We start from the raw sequence: 21657 nt of genomic DNA, 5'->3' as shown, positions 1-21657 counted from the left end.
TGTTGTCAGTTTCACTGCTGGAGATTTAAACTTTCTGTAGCTAGTCGAGGAGGAGAACCTAGAGAAAAGGAGGAAGGGGGAGCTGGGGTGGGGTGGGGTAGGAATGGAGCGGGGGGCTGACTGGAGGGGTGGGTGGGCAGAAAGGAGTTGGTCGGGCAAATGGGAGGGTGGAAGGTAAGAGAGCTTATATTGTTAACGCCGGCCAGTTGGTTTAGGAAATTTTGCAACAGCTGGAAAAGGTCATTGAAGGAATTGAATGCAAAAAAAAAAAAAAAAAAAAAAATCATCTAAAAAAGAGTGCCGGGCATGCGCAGAGGGAGGATGCCATATTGGAATGAGTCTGTAGTGAGAGAGCGGGAGGGAGAGGAGAGAGAGAGAGCGAGCAAAGGAAAGGAGAGAGAGGGAGAGAGAGCAAGAGCCAGAGAGAGAGGGAGAGGGGGAGAGGGAGAGAGAGAGAGAGAGAGACACACACACACACACACACACAGATCGCCTTTTCACCACTGAGCAGAGGGGGGCTTTGCCCTTTTAGAGACTGGGAAAAAAAAAAAAAAACTTCATCCAGGTAAGACGTCGCTCCGGGCGCTGCTTCTCCGGGCGTCCCACACTTAGCTTGGTTAAGGAAATCTCTGGCTGGCAGGTTGAGCGCGCAGATCAGCAGATTTTTTTTTTTTTTTTTTTTTCCAGTTAAGGGAAAAAAAAAGGTGGGGGGTGGAAAGGAGAGTTTTTGGGCAAGGAGCAAAGGCTATGCATGGAAGGAAACCATCCCAATCTCAAACTCCCAAACTCTCCTTGATTGTTCGTCTGCAATGGATTTTTTAATTTAAATTTTTTTTTGCTTTTTTCCTCCTTTCTGAAAAGCAAGGATGGTGTGCAGGAGATCAGGAGATCCAAGCACTCAAGTTTCAAAGTGTCTCATTTTATAAACTGCGTCTTCCTCGCTCTCGTACCCAATGACCCCTTTGCACCTTTAGTGGTGAATGCTCTTCTTTTTTGCATTGACACCACCATCCCCTTTATTCTTGCAAGCCTCTCCTTTTGTATTTTTTTTTGGGGGGGGGTAGGGCTTGGGAACAAGGGGAAGGTTGGGATAAGGATGGTTGGGACAACAGCTGGTGAATATATATATATATATATATATATATATATATATTCCACATACATACACATAGATCTGTATTTTTTTAAAAGTATCTTTGGCAAGAATTTGCATATGTACTTAAAATGAAATTACCATGAGTTCTGAAGGGTGCTTTGGAATGGATGGACTCTCCTTTTTTTCTTCTATTTTTTAAAAAAAGTAATATCCTGTCATTTGGGGCTTTCCTGTTCATGTGACTTTCTTTCGAATTGACTAGACTTGATCTCTATGTAGTCTAAAGTTTTTTTTTTTTCTTCTTGGTTTTCTTGGTGTTTCAAGAAAAAAAAGAAATACTGAACGAACTGTTTTATTTATTTATTTTGATAAGGGGCGATCGAAGCGGGGGGTGAGCAGTGAAAGGAGTGTGTGTGTGTGTGTGTGTGTGAGTGTGTAAGAGAGAGAGAGAGAGAGAGAAAAGAGAGAGAAGAGGGAAGGTGCATAAGATGTTGGACAGATATCTAGAGCCTGATCCTTACGTATTTTCTCCGAAGCTCTACAACTGCGGTAAATGAATATTTATAAATCGTGTCAGTTTCAACATGGCGGGCAAAGGTGTCTTTTAAAAACTGAAAATAAAGATTTTGAGGTGGGAAAAAACCCAACCGGAGATGCTACTCTTTAGGTCCTACTCTCTTTGGTTACCTCAGGAGGTGTTTTAGCGAATTAAATGGGAAAGCAAGATAGGGGTGAGCCTGCCCTAGTTTTTTCCGCGGTAAAATCCTCGGTGTGTAAAGTCCATTACAGGAAGGGAAGGGAGGGGGAGAAGAAGGCAGTGAGTGAAGTTCCCTCCTCTCGTTCGGGGAGTAAAAATAAATGATGATGGATGTAATCATTTATTTGAGATGTACTCGAGATAACTTCGTGGTGCCCCCCTCCCTCTCCTCCTCTCTGTGTTTATGTTGTGGTCTTTTCGCTGTCAAAGACTCTCAGTAGGTGGAGCAAGGAGGTCCTATTAAAAAAGGCTAATTGTCCGGTGTCTGATGCAGTTGTGGTTGGAAACGCTGGTGCTTTTCTCCCCCTTCTTCCCTGTGCAAGGAGGCATGCTGTGCTAAGAATTGGACTGCTCTTTCTTTTCTGTGTGTGTGGAGGGGGATGGGGGGTGGGAACGGAGAGAAGAATAACGTTGAGTATAGAGCATCAGAGGATGACAGGACCTTGAAAGCACAGCGTCCAGGAGGCCGGGCCAGGAGTTTATTCCTGGTTACTTCTTGCAGAAGCGGTTTCTGCAAGTCAGGCGATGTAGAGGGAGAAAGGTTTTTGTACGTAGGATGCTTGGCTTTGGAAAGGTGTGATGCAGGGGTCAGTGGGGAATGGGGAAAAGCCTTGGGAGGAGAGAATCTAGAGCATTCATTCAGAAGCCCATCAGTCAACCTCCGGGAAAGGAGAACCAGAGAACAAACACAGAAACAAACCCAAATTATGGGGAGGGGGGGACCTCCACACTGAGCTACCTTATTGATTTCTCCTGCCGAAGAAACTCTGGAGAGGTCCCTCACACCGTAACAGTGTCACCCTCGCGGTGCCTCAGTTTCCACCCATGTAAATAAGGTAGCTGGGCTCAGATCCCTTCCAGCTTTAAACGTGTGCTCCTGGGATGCTTCCTGCCACACCGACAGGGGTCGCCATAAGTCACCGTGCAGCCTCCGCCGCGCCGCGATTGCCTAGTGTAGTAGCGGGAGAAATCCTTCCCCGAGGGAGTAGGGGCAAGGTTAGCGCTTTGGCGTAGGGGAGGGGGAGGGAGAGCGGAAAGAAGAGGGAGGGGGGCGTAGACCAGCGAGGCTCTGCCTTCCGCAGTGTCTGCAAACTTAACCAGAGCGGAGCCGGGCGCACCGACGTGCAGAAGTGAAAGTTAGTGCATTTCATTTTTTATTTTTAAAATGATATTTAAAAAAAATATTGAGATATTTTGGGCAGGGGTTGGGAGTGGGAGCAATAATCTAGTCTTTGGGCATTTTGAGTGGCGTGGAGGAGGGATCGAGAGCCTATTCTTTCTCCTTTTTTAAACGGATGCTTACATTGTGTGAAAGGTCCTTGCAATTCATTTGGTTCCGGGGGTCTTTGGGGAGGGGATCGGGGGGGAGGGAGAAGTGGGGACTGTGGGCGTGCGTGTGTAATGTGTGTGTTTGCAGAGGTGGTTGTGGCGGCGGCGGCGGTGGAGGAGGAGAAGGAGGAAGGACGGGCTAGCAAAAAGAGAAACGAGCTTAATTTCAGCCCCATCGGGATTGCAGGGGCTGGGAGTTGGGAAAAGCCTAAAACGAGAGTTTTGATAACGGAGAAAGCAGCCCTGGCTCCTTCACCGTCCCATCTTTCCTCCCTTTTCTCCGCCCCTTCTTCCAGATTGCCTGTGGGAAACCGAGGAGGCTTTGGTAAAGTAGGAAACCAGCCTAAAATGGCTCTTTGCTCGTAAACTGCAGTTTCAGACGGGAACACCTCCCCTCTTCCTGACGTCGCTCATGACAAGCAAAGAATTAACTCCAACTCCACGAAACCTGCATTTTTTTTTTTTTTTTTTGCATCGTGGTTGTACAATGAAGGTGAAAATGCATTCGTGCGTGTTTTTCCCAAACTCCTTAGGATACTTGTGCACGTATGACGTGTGTGTATGCGTGTGTGTGTGTGTGTGTATATGTGTGTATTCGGGACTTTTCTTTCTTTTGGAAGAAAGAAAACCAAGAGGTTGGCTGTTAAGAAGTCGAGCCAGACCCACCGCCTCTTTAACTAAGCTACCCTGAGAGCCAGCTCAGCTGTTTCTTTGACTGGCAAGGTTACTAACCAACGGGTGCCAATAAATGGATTAAATGACGTGGAAACGGGGATCCTTATGAATTGAAGAACTCGCCAACCCCCTTAGGATCCTCCCCCCCCTCCCATCTCCCTACCCTAGAGCACCAGGACTTGGCTTTTTTGTGGCTAGGGAGGCCACAGGTGACACTCAAAGCTCGGGGGAAAGGTGGGTGGGGGGGTGTTCCCAGGGAAACAGGAAAGAGCATCCCTAAACTTCTTGCAGTTTCACTTTCAGAATAAGAATCTCTCTTTGCTTCCAGGATCTTTTATTTTCTGGTTTAAGGGAAGGCTCTAGGAAGGAAGAGAGTCATCAGACGTTAAATTTAGAGGTGGGAGACTTTTTTGGGGGGAAGTATAAGCAGATGTGATTCTTAACAAAAGCCCCGTCCTTTACACGAACTTTTTGCTTCTCCACCTCCTTGGACGTGCCCTGCTGTCAGATATTTTTTTTTCCCTTGGACTGCGTGCCCCGCTCCTCCCCGACCCCCTGTGCCTGGCGCAAGGACGTGGAGAGGAGACAGCCCCCGGCTCCAAGGAGAGTCTTCCCCCGCACCACGTTTTGTCAGTTTCAGCAGTAGCGCAGACGCGGCTGAATCCGAGCGGATTGGTGGGAAACAGATTTCCTACGTAGAGCCGAACCTGCTTTAATCGGGATCAATCCCTTCCCCTTTCTCTTCTTTACCCTCCCCCTTTCCCCTAATGTGCTTCTAACCCAGGAGCGATTTGGGAACTGAGAAGTCGAAGCCTGTGTCCTACACTTAAGTAAATGGATCAGTCTTTTCATCCAGGTGGAAAATCCAGCGAGGGGGCTTAAATCTGGTATGCTTTACTGGGGAGGGAAGAGGGGGAGGGGTGGGGGAAAGGGAGAGGGGGAAAGATGGGGAACTGCTGTGAGCCCTAGGAGCTGGGAAATACGCCCTTGGATATAGTGTAAGAGGTGTGTTACTCCTCCCTCCCCAGTCTCCCCTTCCCCTTTAGCTTTTTCATTTTATAACTCCTCCCTTCTATACACCTTCCCTCGGAAAAACAAAGTGGTCTATCTCTTAAAAGGAGAGAACTCCTCCCTTCCACTACCCTCCCTAGCACTCAAGTGCCTCACAAAGTAGATTAAATCTGCACTGGGCTGGTAGAGTACCATACTTTTACAAGATCACGAATCCCACCCAAACTGAACCTGACAGTCCCCGAGGTCTTAAATTGTGATCTTGGGTTCCTTGGAGAAAATCTCAGACCACACAGGGTTTGGTGATGCTCAAGAATCACCTCCTTTCTCATCTCTCCCCAGTGGTTTTGAATAACAAACTCCTCAACCCCACCAACTAAGGCTTATTTACTTACGATAGCTGTCCAGGGGGGAACTAAAATTCACCAGTGATGAAGAGAAATTGATTGGAAAGAGTTTTTCATCCTCATCGTTTCTTGAAGCAATTATAGGCTAATTTTGAACTCTCCTGGCTATAAATAAGCCTAGGTTGGCTGCTTTTTGTTTTTGTTTTTTTCTCTATATGGCAGGATGAATTCTAATTACTTGGTGGCTCAGGGTTTTTCCCTCTCCCTTCCTTATCATGAATCCTTAATTACCAGAACTCATTCCTACTCAAACTAGCCAAGGAAGTGTCTCTTGCTTTGTTTCAATAATCATTCTTTATTTTTCTCTTCTCCTCTATATATATGAGGGTCACACATAGGCATGTTGTATGATGGAAACCTTGTTTTTCATAGTAAGTTAAAGGGAAGGATGTGCTTCAATTGAAGTGTGCTTTGATGGGGGGAGGGGGTGGCTTCTGTAAATGTAATTAAGAACAATCAGGGACCATGCAGCTTCTCTTTTGTTTGCTAGCAGAAAACAACAACAACAACAAAAGCTTTATTTACATGATGTCTCTATGAAAAAGAGTGAGTGGTTGAGTGTCCATTTGGGGTAGCCACCAGCTGGGCTCATGCTAAGTTTGTGGACAGAGTTTCTGTTCTACTAAAATTTTGTTGAAGATTGGGGTTAGGTTCTTCACTTGTAAAATGAGAGTTGCACTAGATGGTTTAATTTCTTTAGACCTCAGTTTTCTTGTGAAATGAGATGTTTGGGTTAATTGATCTCTAAATTAACTTTATGAATTGGATTTCATAAGTGTGTGGACATGTAGCAGGACTAGAAGGCTAAAAAAAACCAAAACTGAGAAGTCCTTAAGTGGAGAGTTCACAGACTAAGAAGGAATATGGGATGGATCCATGGATCATTGTGTTTGTCTGAGGATGCAAAATTCTCTGAGAACTATGTGACTTGCTTCAGCTCTCGCCATCCCAGGGCATGGTGAAACCATTTTTCATGTAGAATCATTTGACACTAAAGAGTATCCATATTTCCTGTTAAAGAATTCTAAAGATGGAGATTTCATGACCCTTCTACACCTCGTTCCACTTTTCACTAGAATTAAACATGAAGCCCAAGATTTTTCATTCCTATTTCCTTCCTTTTGAAAGATTAAAAGGATTAAAGAAAAACCCAACCCCAAATCCGAAAATCTCAGACCAGTTCATAAGAAAGATGATATAATGGAGAAAAAGTCATGCATTAACCATATTTGTATGCCAGATGTTTATTAGGAGAATTGTGTACTGTGAACCAGGGATGATTTTTCAGCTGGCAGTCTTGGATAAAACATAAGTCTTAGTAGCTTTTTAAAGTTGCTTAGTACTCAAAATTGTTGTATGTCTATAAGTCATGGAATACTACAGTCTAGGGAATTAATAATAAATGTCATTCAGAGGGCGATAGAGATGTGTGTGAGGTGAGTATGAGCAAATAGCAACATCTATGAATGATTAAGAACTGTGGAGAAGAACTCAAGTACAATCATCAGAGACACATGATTGAGAAAGATGGGCTGGTTGGAGGGTGAGAGCCAGGGAAAACTACTTGGTGGCAGTTTTCCGACAATTATCACGTTAAAACTCTTAACTGCATTGTTGTAAGATAATTATTGTAGGTGTATCTTTTTATGCATTTTCATTCTTTCACCCTCTGTCATCTGTATTACACTGCAAATTCTTAGGGGAAAAAAAAAAACCACAATTTTTTTTTTTTTTTTATAGTTCTTGGCCTTCTTATAAATGGTAACTATCTGGGAGTCCATAATAATCAAACTGTCTTCACTTTCATATTATTTATTCTTATGACAAGATGCCATCTTTTGACACTGGTTTGAGAAAGGAGCTATTGTATTTATTTTTTTTCACCTCTTTGATTTTTTTTTTATAAAAATGATATGTCTGTCTAAGTATTTAGTGTTTATCTGCCATAATAAAAAATTCTGAAAAGTAGGGCAGGGAATGAAACTGCAGGCTGTAACTATTGAGAAGTTACAAAGAGATGTACTATCACTAATACTTCATGGGGAAGATTTTCATCCTGTGAATTCTCTTATGGAGTTTTGTTGGCTGAGTAAAGCCTTTCTCAAAACAAAAGAAAAATATTCCCACCTCCTCCAAACAAATTATTGAAATAGACCCTTTCCCAACTATAATAACTTTTCTTTTCAACCAAAATTAAGTAAGAACTGAATCTAAATTCCCATGTTTTCAGACTCCACTACCATATGTAAACTGTGGGCATATTACTACTGTATTTTCTACTACTTATTTTAAAAACCAAGGATTCTGTGTCTAATGGGTAAGGGGATTAAACATGAAGGCATAGTCTTTGGGTTGTGTTAATAATTTTGTTCATGTACTGGTATAATGTACTTTAATATGTCCTGTTGGAATACTTCTTCCTCTAATAAAATCTTTCCTTGTTATAGAAAAAAGAAAAATATAGCAAAAAAAGCATATTGGCCATGGTCAACCAACTATTTCATAACCATAGTTCATTATCTTTCTGATGAAAAGAGGGAGGCATGTTTTACCATCTTTGCATTTGTGATAAAATAGATTTCATTCCATATCTCAATTTGTTCATTTCCAGTTGATAGATATCCTCTTTACTTTCACTAAAAATACTGCTATATGTATCTTTTTTCTTTTGTACATGAGGAACTTTTCCCAGTGGCTTTGACTAATTTGTTATATGCCCAGAAAGGTGGTATGGCTGGGGTCAGAAAGTGTGTATAACTTAATAACTTTTCTGCCATATTTCATTGTTGTTTATCAAGGCAGCATGGCATAACAGAACACTGAAATTAGTTGTGAGGAAGACCTGGATTGGTATTCCATCTTGAATACTAGCTTTTTAAAAAAATTATGCAAATAATTTGAGTTGTCTGAGTAAAATGAGGTTACTAATAAGACTTTAAATTCTAGGATTATTTTGCTGATTAAATGAGAAAATGTATGTGTAAAATGCTTTGCAGAACTTTTAAGTATTATATAAAAATACCTGTTTTTATTATCTGAAGTGATTGGGTCAATCCAAAGCTCTCCTAGTGATGCAGTGGTGTACTTGACTTTTGCCAATTATCATTTTTATCTTATGTTACCATTATTAATCAGATGGGTAGAAGGGGAAACCTCAGGGTTGTGTAAATTTGTATTTCTCTTAATACTGTTTCAGAGCATTCTTCAGTATGGTTGTTGATAGCTTGCTGTTCTTTCTTGAAAAGTAACTGTTCCAATCCTTAGATTCTTTGTTTATGACTCTTTTTATATATTTAAATGGACTTCTTATGTCTTAGATAGCAGACCTTGGTCAGAAATTTGCTGTAAAGATTTTTCTCAGGCTACAGCTTCTCTTTATAGTACATGTAGTCTTGTTATAGATTTAGCATCATAGCCACCAAACTCCTCTAAATAGATTACTTCCAGAATCAGGAAAAATAATAAAATTAATTTGGAGGAACAAAAGATCTGGAATCTTGAGGGAAATAATGACAAAAAGTAGGAATGAAGTAGATTTACCATTACCAGAACTCAGTATTTATCAAGACTCATCTGTGACTTAATTAGTATAGAGAGTCCTATACTTATGATAGGAAGTAACATTCTTCCAGTTTATCAATACCTGTCATTTATACTTTTAGGGGAGTTATGTGTTTGGGAATTAGGGTTTATGTCAAGTGGGGATGGTGGTAAGATTCCAGATAGTGTCTTATAAGTCCACTCAGAGGCAGATTTGCATGTTCTCTGTCCAAGACAAGCAGAGCTATTCTTTTACCCATTGCAGACCCATAATTTTCTATAACTTTTTCCTTTCCTTGTGCAAGTTCCCCGTCTTGCCCCTTGTGAGGGAGATGGCAAGCTTGTCAGAGAAGTTAATAACAGATCTCATCCAGACACTCACAGTAGCAGTTATTGAGGTGCTAAAGTTCCCCATTTTCAACATACCCCTTAGGAAAAAAAAATCCTGATATGAATTTAGGATTAAAAAAAATTGGATACCAGTTATATCTTGCCCAAGGTCACAGTGATATGGTGTGGAATTAAGATCTTTCTGAATAGGAGTCCAGGCTAGGTCACTATCCATGGTGCCATGTGCTTCTAATTGATACTGATGGAAAAAAAAAATAAATTGACCAGCAGGGAATAGATTAGCGTATCAAGACTCAGAAGCAATTGAACAAGAGTTGCTTTAGTGTTATATAAATATAAGAACACAAACTATTGGAATAAGAATTGTTTATTAAACAAAGACTTCTGGGAGAACTGGAAGGCAGTTTGGCTTAAATTAAATTTAGGTTAATACTTTATACCTTATTCCACAATAAGTTCCAAATGGATGTATGACTTAAATTGAAATGATCATATCATAGAAAACACTAGAGGAGTAATGGATAAAAGTACTTTATGAAACTATGGCTAAGATAAAAATTTTAACTTTACAAGGGATAGAGGTAATAATCAAAAGTAAAATAGACAAAATTTACTTAGATGATATTTTTTCTTAAATGCTTATTTCAATCCAAAATATTAAAGGCTGGTTTGAGCTTTAGTGGTTTTTCTAAAGGCCTTAATTTTACTAGAGAATGAGAGAAAATGTATGTTGATTAAGTCATTGTTTCATTCTGGAGTTATTGGTAGGAGGCCTAGGTAGCAAGATGCATGTAGTTCCATTGGAGGCACAGCAGGCATCAAATGGTCTTGCTGCTAAGTGCATTAGCACTTAAGGTATCTGGCCAGTGTTTGTATCAACTCCATAATATTTAATTCATTTAATTATTAAGTGTCTACTGTGTGCAAGGCACATATTGAGTTCTAAAGACATTAATGTTAATATGATTTTGGGTAGACAAGAAAAATGTTCCCTGACCTGTGACTCGAATTTTAAATGGTAATATGGGGGAAATGAACTTAGAAAAAAAGGTTGAATAACAAACGGGACTGAGAGATAAAATTTTGGCCACCAAAGATTTTAAAGCACTTGAATTTCTGAAATTGTAGCTAAGATACTGAGAAGCATTTGGTTTTGATTATAAATTGACGTTATTTTTTTTTCTCTGTTAGTGCTGATACCTATCCCTTAAATACATAAACAAGGATAAAAAAAACCCAGCCTTTTAGAAGAGATGGAAAACAGAACCAAAAGACACTGGGGAGGGGCTACCATTTTCATTTTCTAAAAAATGTTTGCAACTGATGAAAACAGACTTTGGATTCAAACTTCAACTTTCTTTTGTATTTGATGTTCTTGAACATGAAGAAAACTAAAGACAAAAAACAAAAGCTGGTATTTATCTTAGCTCTACATAAATACTGTCTTGTGCTTCCTCTCTTGGCTCATCATCTGTTCATAGACCCTATTTCCATGGCAGAGTTGACCTCAGGCAATGATGCTGACAAAACAAAGGTTCTTTACTCTATATGAATGAAAATTAATTTCAGCTCTTTTCAAAGCACAAGAGAAAAATCAATGTTTGCCAAGTGGAAGTAGCAGAATTCTCAGAGAATAATTTGCTTTCATATTCCTTAGAGTTGAAAATGGGGAAAGGAAATGTAGTGTGGTGGTTAGCATTTACCAGATACATGGGATTCTGAAGTTTACCCTGTAATGCATGCAGTATGATGTATAATTGAATATGAGTATTATCCCTGTTTCATGGGTAAAGAAACATGGGGTTTGTTAGGTACAGTGGCTTGTTCTGATTATGCAGATAGTAGTTGAGATTTGAACTGAGTTCTCCTGAATTCTAAATGAAGTACTTTTTCTCAAGTTGTCTTCACTTAAAAATTGTTTTCCAGGTCACAGATATCATAGGAAAACAGCAAAGTGATCAAGTTTATCATCTCATTTTGTGGTTTAAAGTGACTGGCAGAAGAGCCAAAATTCAAACGCCCATATTCTTTAATTCCAAATACAGTATTCTTTCCACTCTACTACTATATTAGTTTCTCCAATTGTAAATTAAATAAATTATCATGATCATGATAAACGATCAGTTTTGATCAGTTACCTCAGAGAACAGAGGTGAAAACTCAGATCATATTTTAAGGTAAATAAAATTACTTTATAACATCTCATTTAATTTTTCTGTTTTTAAAAATGTATTTATCCATTTCACCCTCCCCACCCTATCAGTGTGTGGTTAACAATTTCTCTTCTCTCTTCCTCATCATTTGTTTTTTCATATTTATTTATTTTATTTTTAGTTTATAGAATCATTGTTTCCCATAATGTAGTATAATAAAAAAGATGATTACATGTGAAACTGCAGATCTGTTTTGCACAACTTACTGTTTCTTTTAAATATATAATAAAATTATCATGTAAAATTTTTTCTTCTCTCCCCCCATAGCATACTTATATTTATCAGTTTTTTCTCTGGATATAGATAGTGTTTTTCTTTATATATCCTTTATAGTTAATTTGGACATTTAAAATTAACTTATTCGCTCACTAGTTCTTAAAACAATATCGCTGTTACTGTACCACTTAATCTTGGTTCTGTTTATTTTACTCTTCTTTATTTCATGCTAGTCTTTCCATGTTTTTATAAGATTGTTGAGTTCATCATTTCTTGTAGCACAAGAAATTGTAGTTAAGGTGATCTTCCCACCCATCTTTCCCTGGGTAGAGTGCTGTTTTGGGAGTACTAACGTTCTTCTGAAAAGGAAATCCTGTAGTCTTAGTCATGGATTCCTGTGGTGTACTAGTGAAGCCTTCTTCTCAGAATAATGTTAAATGCATAACTCAAAATACAGAGAATTACTAAGAAAACCAGTTATAGTGAAATAAAGATTTTTTGATTCCAGATTAAGAACCTGGTCCTAGATAAAACCGATCCATTTTTTAATTACTGAGGCAATTGGGGTTAAGTGACTTGCCCAGGGTCACACAGCTAGACGTGTTTAATGTCTAAGACCAGATGTGAACTGAGGGTCCTCCTGACTTCAGGGCTGGTGCTCGAGCCACTGCACCACCTAGCTGGCCCTAAAACCAATCCATTTTAAGGCTCTTAACTGACATTTATTACTTTTCTTCTCCCACCCCCATTCCCTTGGGCTTTTTCTTTAATTAATAGCATCTTTTAGGTTCTTCTTGAACTTAAATCTTTAGGTTCTTCCACTTTCCTATCCCAGAATTGCCTCTCCATTGCTTTTACCTAACTCGACTTAAAGCCACCTACTATTGTTAAGATACTAAATTACTATTCCTTTTCTGTTTCCTTTTGGGTTTGGTGGGGTCCTGGCTTGAGTGCTTCCCACTGTTGTGGCTCACCAAAAAATAAAAAAATAAAAATAGTGATTTCCTTAGAATGGAATCAAATTTAAAAAATATTGCTTCAGTTCTTTTTTCCTGTTCCCTTATTGTTTAAGATCTTCTTAAACATTGAGCCTCTTAATTTGTTTTTGCCCCTTATTTCTCATTTTTGTCTCTTTTGCAAATCTATTTTTTCCTTTTAACAAATCATCTAAAAATATAAGAGAATTTCATTTTTTAATCTTTTCTTGATAATCATACTTATTTACCTGTCTTGTATTTTCTTGTTGGGATATTTGAATTGGTTATTCTATTCCTGTTGAATACTCACCGAATTTCGTCTTCTCCCTTTCTCACTTTGCCCGTCTGTGTCTCAGAAGTCTCAACTACTTCTTGCCAAAAATCTCTCTTTTCCAGTAATCATTAGACTCAATTTTGCAAAATGTTATTTGGGGTTAACACTTGAGTTCCTCTGCCTTTTTGGACCATTCCATTCTATTCTATTCTCTCTCTCTCTCTTTTTTTTAATTTTCTGTGAGTAATACTGAATAATTTGAATCGTTTCTTAGCTGAAGACCTCTGTTGTGGTTACTGGTAGACTTTTGTGTTTGGTATTGAAATACATACCTTGAAGTTTCAGGAATAAAGTTTTTTCTCTGGTAATGATCTGTAATTTTAATCAATTTTATACTTTATTGTCTGTATTCAAATATGCTGGATGAGTTTCTTGAAGTATGGTATTTGGATTTATAAAGTTTATCATGTTCTAGAAGAATTATGGTCTCTAATTTATCTCTGCACATGTATTTAAGATCAATTACTTTGGCTTGCAGAGAAATTGTGTGTGTTTTTTAAAAAAAGATTTTATTGATATTTTATTTTTCTTACATCAGGATAGTACCTATGTAGCCCTCCCCCTCCCAGAGAGATATCCCATTTGATAAGTAATACATTATTTTTAAAGAGAATAAAAAATCAACCCAACTGTTAAGTTCATTGAAAAAGTCTGAAAACATGCAAGGTGTAACATTTGTGTTCTTCCATCTCCACAAAGAGTGAGGTTTGGGGGTATCTTCTCATGTTTTCATTGGAGTCCTTTTTTTGTTAATTTGCTTTTACTTTTTTGGGTGTGTCATTATTCTTTCCATTTCCATTGTTATAGTTATTGTGTATGTTATTTTATTGTGTATGCTTACTTTATTCTGCATCAATTCTTGTAGACTTTTGCATGCTTTTTTTGTATTTATGACATACATAATTTCTTACAATTCAGCAATATTCCATTATATTCATGTATCAGAATTTGCTTATCTATTCATTCTTCAAATGATGGACATTTATCTTGTTTCCAATTCTTAATTATTAAAAAAAAGTTTTGCTATAAATATTTTGGGGTATATGAAGACATTCTCTACATGTGATTTTCTTAGGGGATAAACCTAGTAATGCAGTCTTTGGGTTAAAAGGTATGGAAGTTTTAATCACTATATTTGCATAATTTCAAATTACTTTTTGAAATAGTGTGCCAGTTCACAGTTCCTCCAATAGTATATTAGTATGTAACCTCTCTGATATTGACTTGCTATCTTGGGGTTAATTTTTGCCAATTTGTAGGGTGTGAGATGAATGAAACCTTAGAATTGTTTTGATTTGCATTTTTATTAATAATTAAAAGCATTTTGTCATTTGACTGTGAATATTTTTGCAGTTCTTTTGATCCCTGTTCTTATTCTTTGACTATTGGAGAATAACTATTAGTTTTATATATATTATTAATTGTTTATATATCTTTGATATCAAACCCTTATCTGAGAAGTTTGATACAAAAAATTTTCCCCATTCAACCATTTATTTTCTTAACCTAGATTCATTAATGTTATCTGTGCAGAAAGAACCTTTTTAATTTCAAATACTCCAAAGTTATGTATTTAATTTTTTGAAATTGCCTCTATCTCTTTGGTTACGAATATATCTCCTAACCACAGCTGCAAGAGGTAATCTTTTTGATCTCATTTTTTTAATAGTATGATCTTTAATATTAAACTCATATATCTGTTTAGAATATATTGTGGAATGTGAGATAAGATTTTGTTTCAAGGCTTATTTATGCTTTCTAATTTTTTCAGAAGTTTTTTTTTTTTCCAAATAGGGAGATTTTTCTCTTAAGTAATTCATAATTTCTTCCTTATAGAAGGTTGAATTATTGAGTCTTCTTGTTTCTGAATCTTCTAAGTTAGTCTGTTCCATTGATTTATCCCTTAACCAAATACCAGATGGTTTTGATGATTACCACTTTATAATATAGTTTGAGGTCTGGAAAGGCTATTCTCCCTTGTTCATACTTTTCATCATTTTCTGTGATATTCTAGATATTTAGTTCTTTTAATTAAAAAAATTATTATTTTTGTTATTTCATTTTGTTATTATTTTATTGACCTTTGTAAAGTATCTCCTTGGTAATTTGATCAGTATAGCATTAAAAATGTAAATTAATTTTGGTAGTATTGTCATTTTTATTATATTGGCACAAGCCTGGCTATGAACATTGACTCTTCTTACAGCTACTTAAGTTCTTTCTTTAAAGAGTGAGTTGTAATTTAATCAATATGCCTTTTTTTATGCTTTGGAGGAGATTAATCTACAGATACTTTGTGCATTTTGTAGTTATTTGGAATGGATTTCCCTTTTTATTATTGCTTTTTATGTTTTGTTATTATAAATTGATATTGTATATTGATTTATTGAGGATTTGTTTTGTAACCTACAACGTTGTTGAAGCTATTTGTTATCTCAATTAATATTCCTAGACTTTTCCAAATAAATGGAAATATTTGGAAATCATCATATCAGCAAATAGGGATAGTTTTGTTACCACTTTACCTACATTTATATCTTTTAATTTCATTCTCTTATCTTATTGTTTTTGCTAGCATTTCAGAAATATCAAATAATGGAGGTGGGAGGAGAGTGAGCATTGTTCTTTCACTCCTACATTTGGAAAAATTCTAGTGTATCCCCTACGCTTGATTTTGGTTTTACATCCTTTTTGTGAAATTAAAAAAAGTCCCTGTATGTATGCATAAAACTGTTTTACTTTGTCAGGGGCTTTTTAATTTATCTTTTGAGATGATGCATGATTTTAGATGTTTTGGTTTTTAATATGATTAATGCCGTTTGATTGTTTGGTACTGTTAAACTATTTTTGCATTCCTGGCATAAGTCCTACTTGGTCATAATAAATGATTTCTTGGATAAATTGCTGTAGTTAATTATTGATAGCATTTTAAAAATTTCAGTCCTTGTTCCTTAATGATATTAGCCTATAGTTTTCTTTCTTGTTTTATCTTTCCCTGGTTTAGATATTAGGACTACGTCCTATAAAAGTATTATGGCAGATTGCTTTCTATCTTAGTTTTTGAGAATAATTTGTGAAGTGCAGGTTTTACCTATTCTTTAGAAGTTTTATAGAATTTTCCTGTGAATACATCAGAACCAGGATTTTTTTCCTTTTGGTAGTTCCTTTACAACCAAATTTATTTCCTTTTCTGAGGTCAGTTTATTTAAGATCTCTAGGTTTTCTGGTAATTAAGGTGTTTTATATTTTTAAAGGTGTATCTCTTGTGTTCTCAGTTTTATTAGCATATATAACTGTACAGTATATTCTCATTGGTTTATTTTTCTTCTTTTTGTGGGTTATTCCTTTCTTGCTGTTTTGGTGATGAGTTTTTGCTCTCTTTTTAATCATATTGAGGTTTTTTTTTAAAAAATCAATTTATGAAATGAAAAGTTCTATTCATAAAATCCCATTTCTTCACTGTTACGTCCATCAGATATTCACTTGTGTACATTTAGAAAAGTCCCTTTTTTAAATTTCCGTGTAAATGTATTTATATTTTTAATAGCTTTTTATTTTATTTTATTTTATTTTTGCATTATTCTTCCCTGTCCTCTGCCATGAGGAGGGATGCTTATTAATTTTATAAATTTTTATTGATATTTTCTATTTCTTACATCTCTATAATTATTCTGGTTATCCTTTCCTCTTTTCCTCCCACAGAACAATTCCATATGACAAATAGTATATTTTTAGAAAAAAAAAATCAGCATAACTGATTCATACATTGAAAAAGTCTGAAAACATGAGTGACGTGTAATGCCGGTGGACCTCCTACCTCCACTAAGGAGTAGGTTGAAGGTATCTTCTCATAGTTTTTTATTTGAGTCCTACTTGACCTTTATAATTTAGAGATTATTTTTCAAAATACATGCAAAGATAGATTTCAACATATACTTTTCCAAAACTTTGTGTTCCAATTTTTTTTTCCCTCTAACTTCCCATCTCTTCCTTTCCCTAGACAGCAAGTGATCCAATATAGATTAAACATGTGTAATTCTTCTAAATCTGTTCCCTGTTCGTCATGCTGTAGGAAAAAAAATAAGATCAAAAGGGGAAAATAACAATGAGAAAAAAAAAAACAAACAAGCAAAATAACAATGACAAAGGTGAAAATATTAATACTTTGATCCACATTCAGTCTCCATAACTCTCTCTCTGGATACAGATACCTCTCTCCATCCCAAGTCTATTGGAATTGTCTTAAATTATCTCATTGTTGAAAACAGCCATGTACATACATCACAGTTGATCATCACATAATCTTCTTGTGGCTATGTAGTGTTCTCTTGGTTCTTGCTCACCTCATTCAGCATCAGTTCATGTAAGTCTCTTCAGGCGTCTCTGAAATCATCCTGATTATTTCTTATAACAATATTCCCTTACATTCATACTCCATAACTTATTCAGCCATTCTCCAACTGATGGGCATCCACACAGTTTCCAGTTTCTTGCCACTACAAAAAGGGCTGCTACAAACGTTTTTATGGGTCCCTTTCCCTCCTTTATGATCTCTATAGGCCCAATAGAGGCACTACTGGATCAAAGAGTGAGCATAGTTTGGTAGCCCTTTGGGCATAGTTCCAAATTGTACTCCAGAAATGTTTGGATCAGTTCACAACTCCACCAATAATGCATTTACTGTCCCCATAGAAAGAGTCCCTTAAAGAAGTCACTTTGTTGCTCTCTTTGCCTGTGGCATTTATTCACTTTTTTTATTTCTGTTTAGGGTGTTTGAGAAGTAAATAACCTCTTCAGTTCTGGTTTTCTTTCTAAAAGTGTTTCAAATTGTCTTTTTTCTGTTTGGATGCACATCTTTTTTCTTGTTTGATTAAGCCCAGGTTTCTAGGATGTAGCTCATCTTGAGCACCATTACTCATTAGAACCATTTTTCTATTTCCTTCTACTCTTTCTAGTCGTAATAGTCTTAAATTATTCAAATGATCCTTTTTTTGTATTTGAAGTTATTTCTCCTGATGGCTTGTAAAACCTATTATTTTTAACTTGAACCACTAAATTCAATAGCTACATTTCTTAGAGTTTATGGCCATATTATTTTTTTTTTCTGGTGGTGATCTATGAATTCTTTCGACATTTTCATTTTCTCTATTTCCAAGTTCAAGGCAGTTCTCATCTATTTTTTTTTCATTACAATGTTAGTTTTTTGAGAGACCTATGATCCTTAGGTTGTTTCTGTTTATCATATTTTCAACATCAGTATGTTTTGCTTACATTCTGAGCATATTTTCTTTTAATATTATTATTTTTTCTTCTTTTAGATTGCCCTTTACTTTTGTGTATTTGCATTTCCAATCTGATGTTATGTCTTTGGTTTCTTTGGTGAGCATTTGCCAGTGCGGATTCCAGTTTTTCTATTCTGATCTTCGTCAATGTATGTCATAAATTCAACTTTCCTAATTATCATTCCCTTTTAAACGTCTCAGGATCGGTGTGTTATGGTTCCATATTCTCCTCAATTTCACAAGATCTTCTGTCTCATCATATTGGCTCATTTCTTCATTTTATAGCAATTTTTCAGATGTTTGAACTTGTTTACTAGAATTAGAAGCCACATTTCCTTTTGTTATTACCCTTTTCCTGTTGTTTTGATCTGTTTCTATTTAAGGTCCTTGAGTTTTATTCTTTCTGAAATTTTGGATACTTTCAATCTTTTTCTTCCCCTGATTTACTTTGCCACTCAGTTTCTGACTCCTCACTCTTCTCTGATGGTGGTTTCCCTTGGTGGGGCTGGATCTCAGAGCTTCTAAACTTCCTTCCCTTCCTGGAAGTTAAGTCTGCATCCAAATCTTTGTTCTCTCTAACTTTTGGTTTGTCAGAAATGGCCACAAATGTTGGACATCCCTGCCCTCCTCACCCCCCCCCCCTCCCCACCTGCATGATGTCTTGTCCCATACTGTTCACTGGCAGTTCAGGCTTTGCAGCCTTGGTGCTTCCAGGTTGCAGACCCTGGCAGGCTTTTCTTCTGCTGGCTGTTGAAGCCAAAGCAAACTTTTACAGTCTCGATCTGTGGTTTGCAAGCAGTGGAAGAAGACAGACTAAATCTATAGAGGAATTTAGCACCTTAGTAACCCAGGACTTCATCACTAGACCATGGAGACAGCTGAAATTGATTTTGTCTTGGAGAGGTTTGAGATGTCATGGAGATAAAAGAAAATGTCTATTCCACCACTATCTTGTTTCTCAAATGATGTAGAAGTCTTAAATGTCCTTTAAAAACTATTCTCTTTTTCTTTTCTGTCTTTTTATTTTTTTTAATTAGTTTTTTTTTTGAATTTTGAATTTGTCATTCTCTTGTTTGGTCATTCTAAAGCTTTAAAGCGATTTTTTTAGCTTGTGTTCTAAGTTGTTTATTTTGCTATTTGTCTTTGTTAATTCTGCTTTGGAAGCTTTGATTTCCAACTTAATTCCTATGCTGATAACTTCTTTTGAAAGTTTTGTTTGATTTTTGAACCATTCTGGAGATTCTGGAGTGTCTGCAAAATTTTCTTTCGCCATTGGAAATTTTGGGTTTATCACCTTAATATTTGTCTTTAAATTATTCCTTCTGTCTCCCTTTTTAAAAATAGTCTTTGAGGAATCTCTCTCTCTCTCTCTCTCTCTCTCTCTCTCTCTCTGTACTTTTTGTTTTTCACCATTTTTCCCCATCCTGTTATTATAATAGCATTGACTCTAAACTCCCTTCTAATTTCTGACCACTTTCTCCTTTGCTGCTATCATTCCATTTCTAATTAGGACCCTGAGACAATACATTTAGAAAGTGTGAGAGTCTCTGCCCAAAGTAAACTCTTTGGAGAGAGACCTGACCCTAGTTAGGCTGTTGGAGCTCTTTTCCCCACAGACACAGGAGCCCACTTCCTTGTCAGCTCTGCATTTTCTGTGCCTTCTCCCTTTCTCCTTTTGCATGGAAATGTATAATCTCTGTTCTGGCCCTAGTGGACTAGGAAAGGAGTTCAGACTGGAGTTACTATTGCCTTTGGGAATTGGGAGAGGCCCTGAAACACAAGCTTGTGAGTTTTTCTATGGTAGGTGTACTTTTGCCATCGTGGGAACATTGAGAGTGGGAGCTTTTATAAAGTATTTCACTTCTCAGATATTATTTCATGAGGCTGTTATCTTGTATTGTTTTTATCATCTTATCCTTTGGGTTTCAGCTTTAATTGCTCTATATTTGGCACACATTTCTCTCTCTTTAGGTTTTTAGGTTGGAGTTATACGGAAGTCAAGTACTTTGCCATCTTGCTCCAGATCTCTCAGGTTTTATTTTATTTTATTATATTTTATTAAAGCTTTTTATTTTCAAAACATGTGCATGGTTAATTTTTCAACATTGATTCTTGAAAAACCTTGTGTTTCAGATTTTCACCCCCTTTTCCCCACTCCCTCCCCTAGATGGCACATAATCCAATATATGTAAAACAAGTTTAAAATATGTTAAATTCAGTTTTTTTTTAAAAAGAAACATCTATCCTTAACTCTTTTACATAGGAATGGTACTTATAAAATTGCAGAAGTATTTGTGTTGCCAGTGAATCATTTTTCCTTTTTCTCTCTTTCCAGATTAAAGATATTTCTCCCAGTATGTTTCTTTTTAAAAGTAAGCAAATGAAACCCCCTAAATCTTTATATGCTTATAGTAGAACTAAACAAAAGCAGAAACTGAGTAGTCTATGGAAAATAAAGTCTGTCATTTGATGTAAATGGTGCCAGTTTTTGAGTGCATGGTTTAGGTTGGAAGCCTGAAATGAAAAAGCAGATATTCAGAGGCAGTTGTCTTGCCTTCCAGTTGGTGATCTGCCTGGAAGAGGGACAATCTACTTGTTATTTGGAGATCTTAGAGCAATGTTCCCTAAAATTGAAAGCCTTCTAGAGAGAGAGCAATGGCATGTGCTTTGGAAAATTGAGATGGATAGAAAATGATGTCCTGCTGCTAGTATTTTGTGTGTGGTGGACTTTAATGCAGATCTTACCACTCTCAGGCCAGTAATTTTTCTTTTTTACCATATTGCCTCTAAACAACCTGTGAGCAATTCAATCCATAGAATATTGATTATCAGTTTTGCTTAGATGTACCTAATTTTTTCTTGCTCTAAAGATGTTCTGACATGGCAGCTTCTAAAGGGGTTATTGCTGTTGTCATTTTTTGAGTTGTATTCTATTTTTGTTGTATTCTATTTTTGTATTCTATTCTATTCTAGAGTTGTATTCTATTTTTTGAGTTGTATTCTATTTTATTATTATTATTATTATCATCCAGACTTTCTGTTAAGAGTTGTAGACTTCAGTTCTTCCTTAAACCTCACCTCTTTTTTTTTTTTTTTTTAATTTTTTTTATTTAATAGCCTTTAATTTACAGGATATATACATGGGTAACTTTACAGCATTAACAATTGCCAAACCTCTTGTTCCAATTTTTCACCTCTTACCCCCCCCCTCACCCCCTCCCCTAGATGGCAGGATGACCAGTAGATGTTAAATATATTAAAATATAACTTAGATACACAATAAGTATACATGACCAAAACATTATTTTGCTGTACAAAAAGAATCAGACTCTGAATTATTGTACAATTAGCTTGTGAAGGAAATCAAAGATGCAGGTGTGCATAAATATAGGGACTGGGAATTCAATGTAATGGTTTTTAGTCATCTCCCAGAGTTCTTTTTCTGGGTATAGTTAGTTCAGTTCATTAC

The 21657-nt window shown here is 36.6% G+C and overlaps 1 protein-coding gene across 2 annotated transcripts in view; it reads left to right on the top strand.

Annotated features, from left to right (window-relative positions):
- Nucleotides 1-433: 433 nt before the first annotated feature.
- Nucleotides 434-21657, top strand: part of SFMBT2 (Scm like with four mbt domains 2) — a 295646-nt gene continuing 274422 nt past the window's right edge. Inside the window, exon 1 of one of the 2 annotated variants that reach the window (XM_031938506.1) lies at nt 434-565. The gene's annotated coding sequence lies outside the window, so the exon portion shown is untranslated. Of the gene's footprint in view, nt 566-2895; nt 2990-21657 lie in introns of those variants that run through there. The other variant, XM_003771404.4, reaches the window with a different exon arrangement.

This window comes from Sarcophilus harrisii, chromosome 5, assembly GCF_902635505.1.
Source record: "Sarcophilus harrisii chromosome 5, mSarHar1.11, whole genome shotgun sequence".
NCBI lineage: Eukaryota > Metazoa > Chordata > Mammalia > Dasyuromorphia > Dasyuridae > Sarcophilus > Sarcophilus harrisii.
This window is presented reverse-complemented; position numbering and strand designations above follow the sequence as displayed.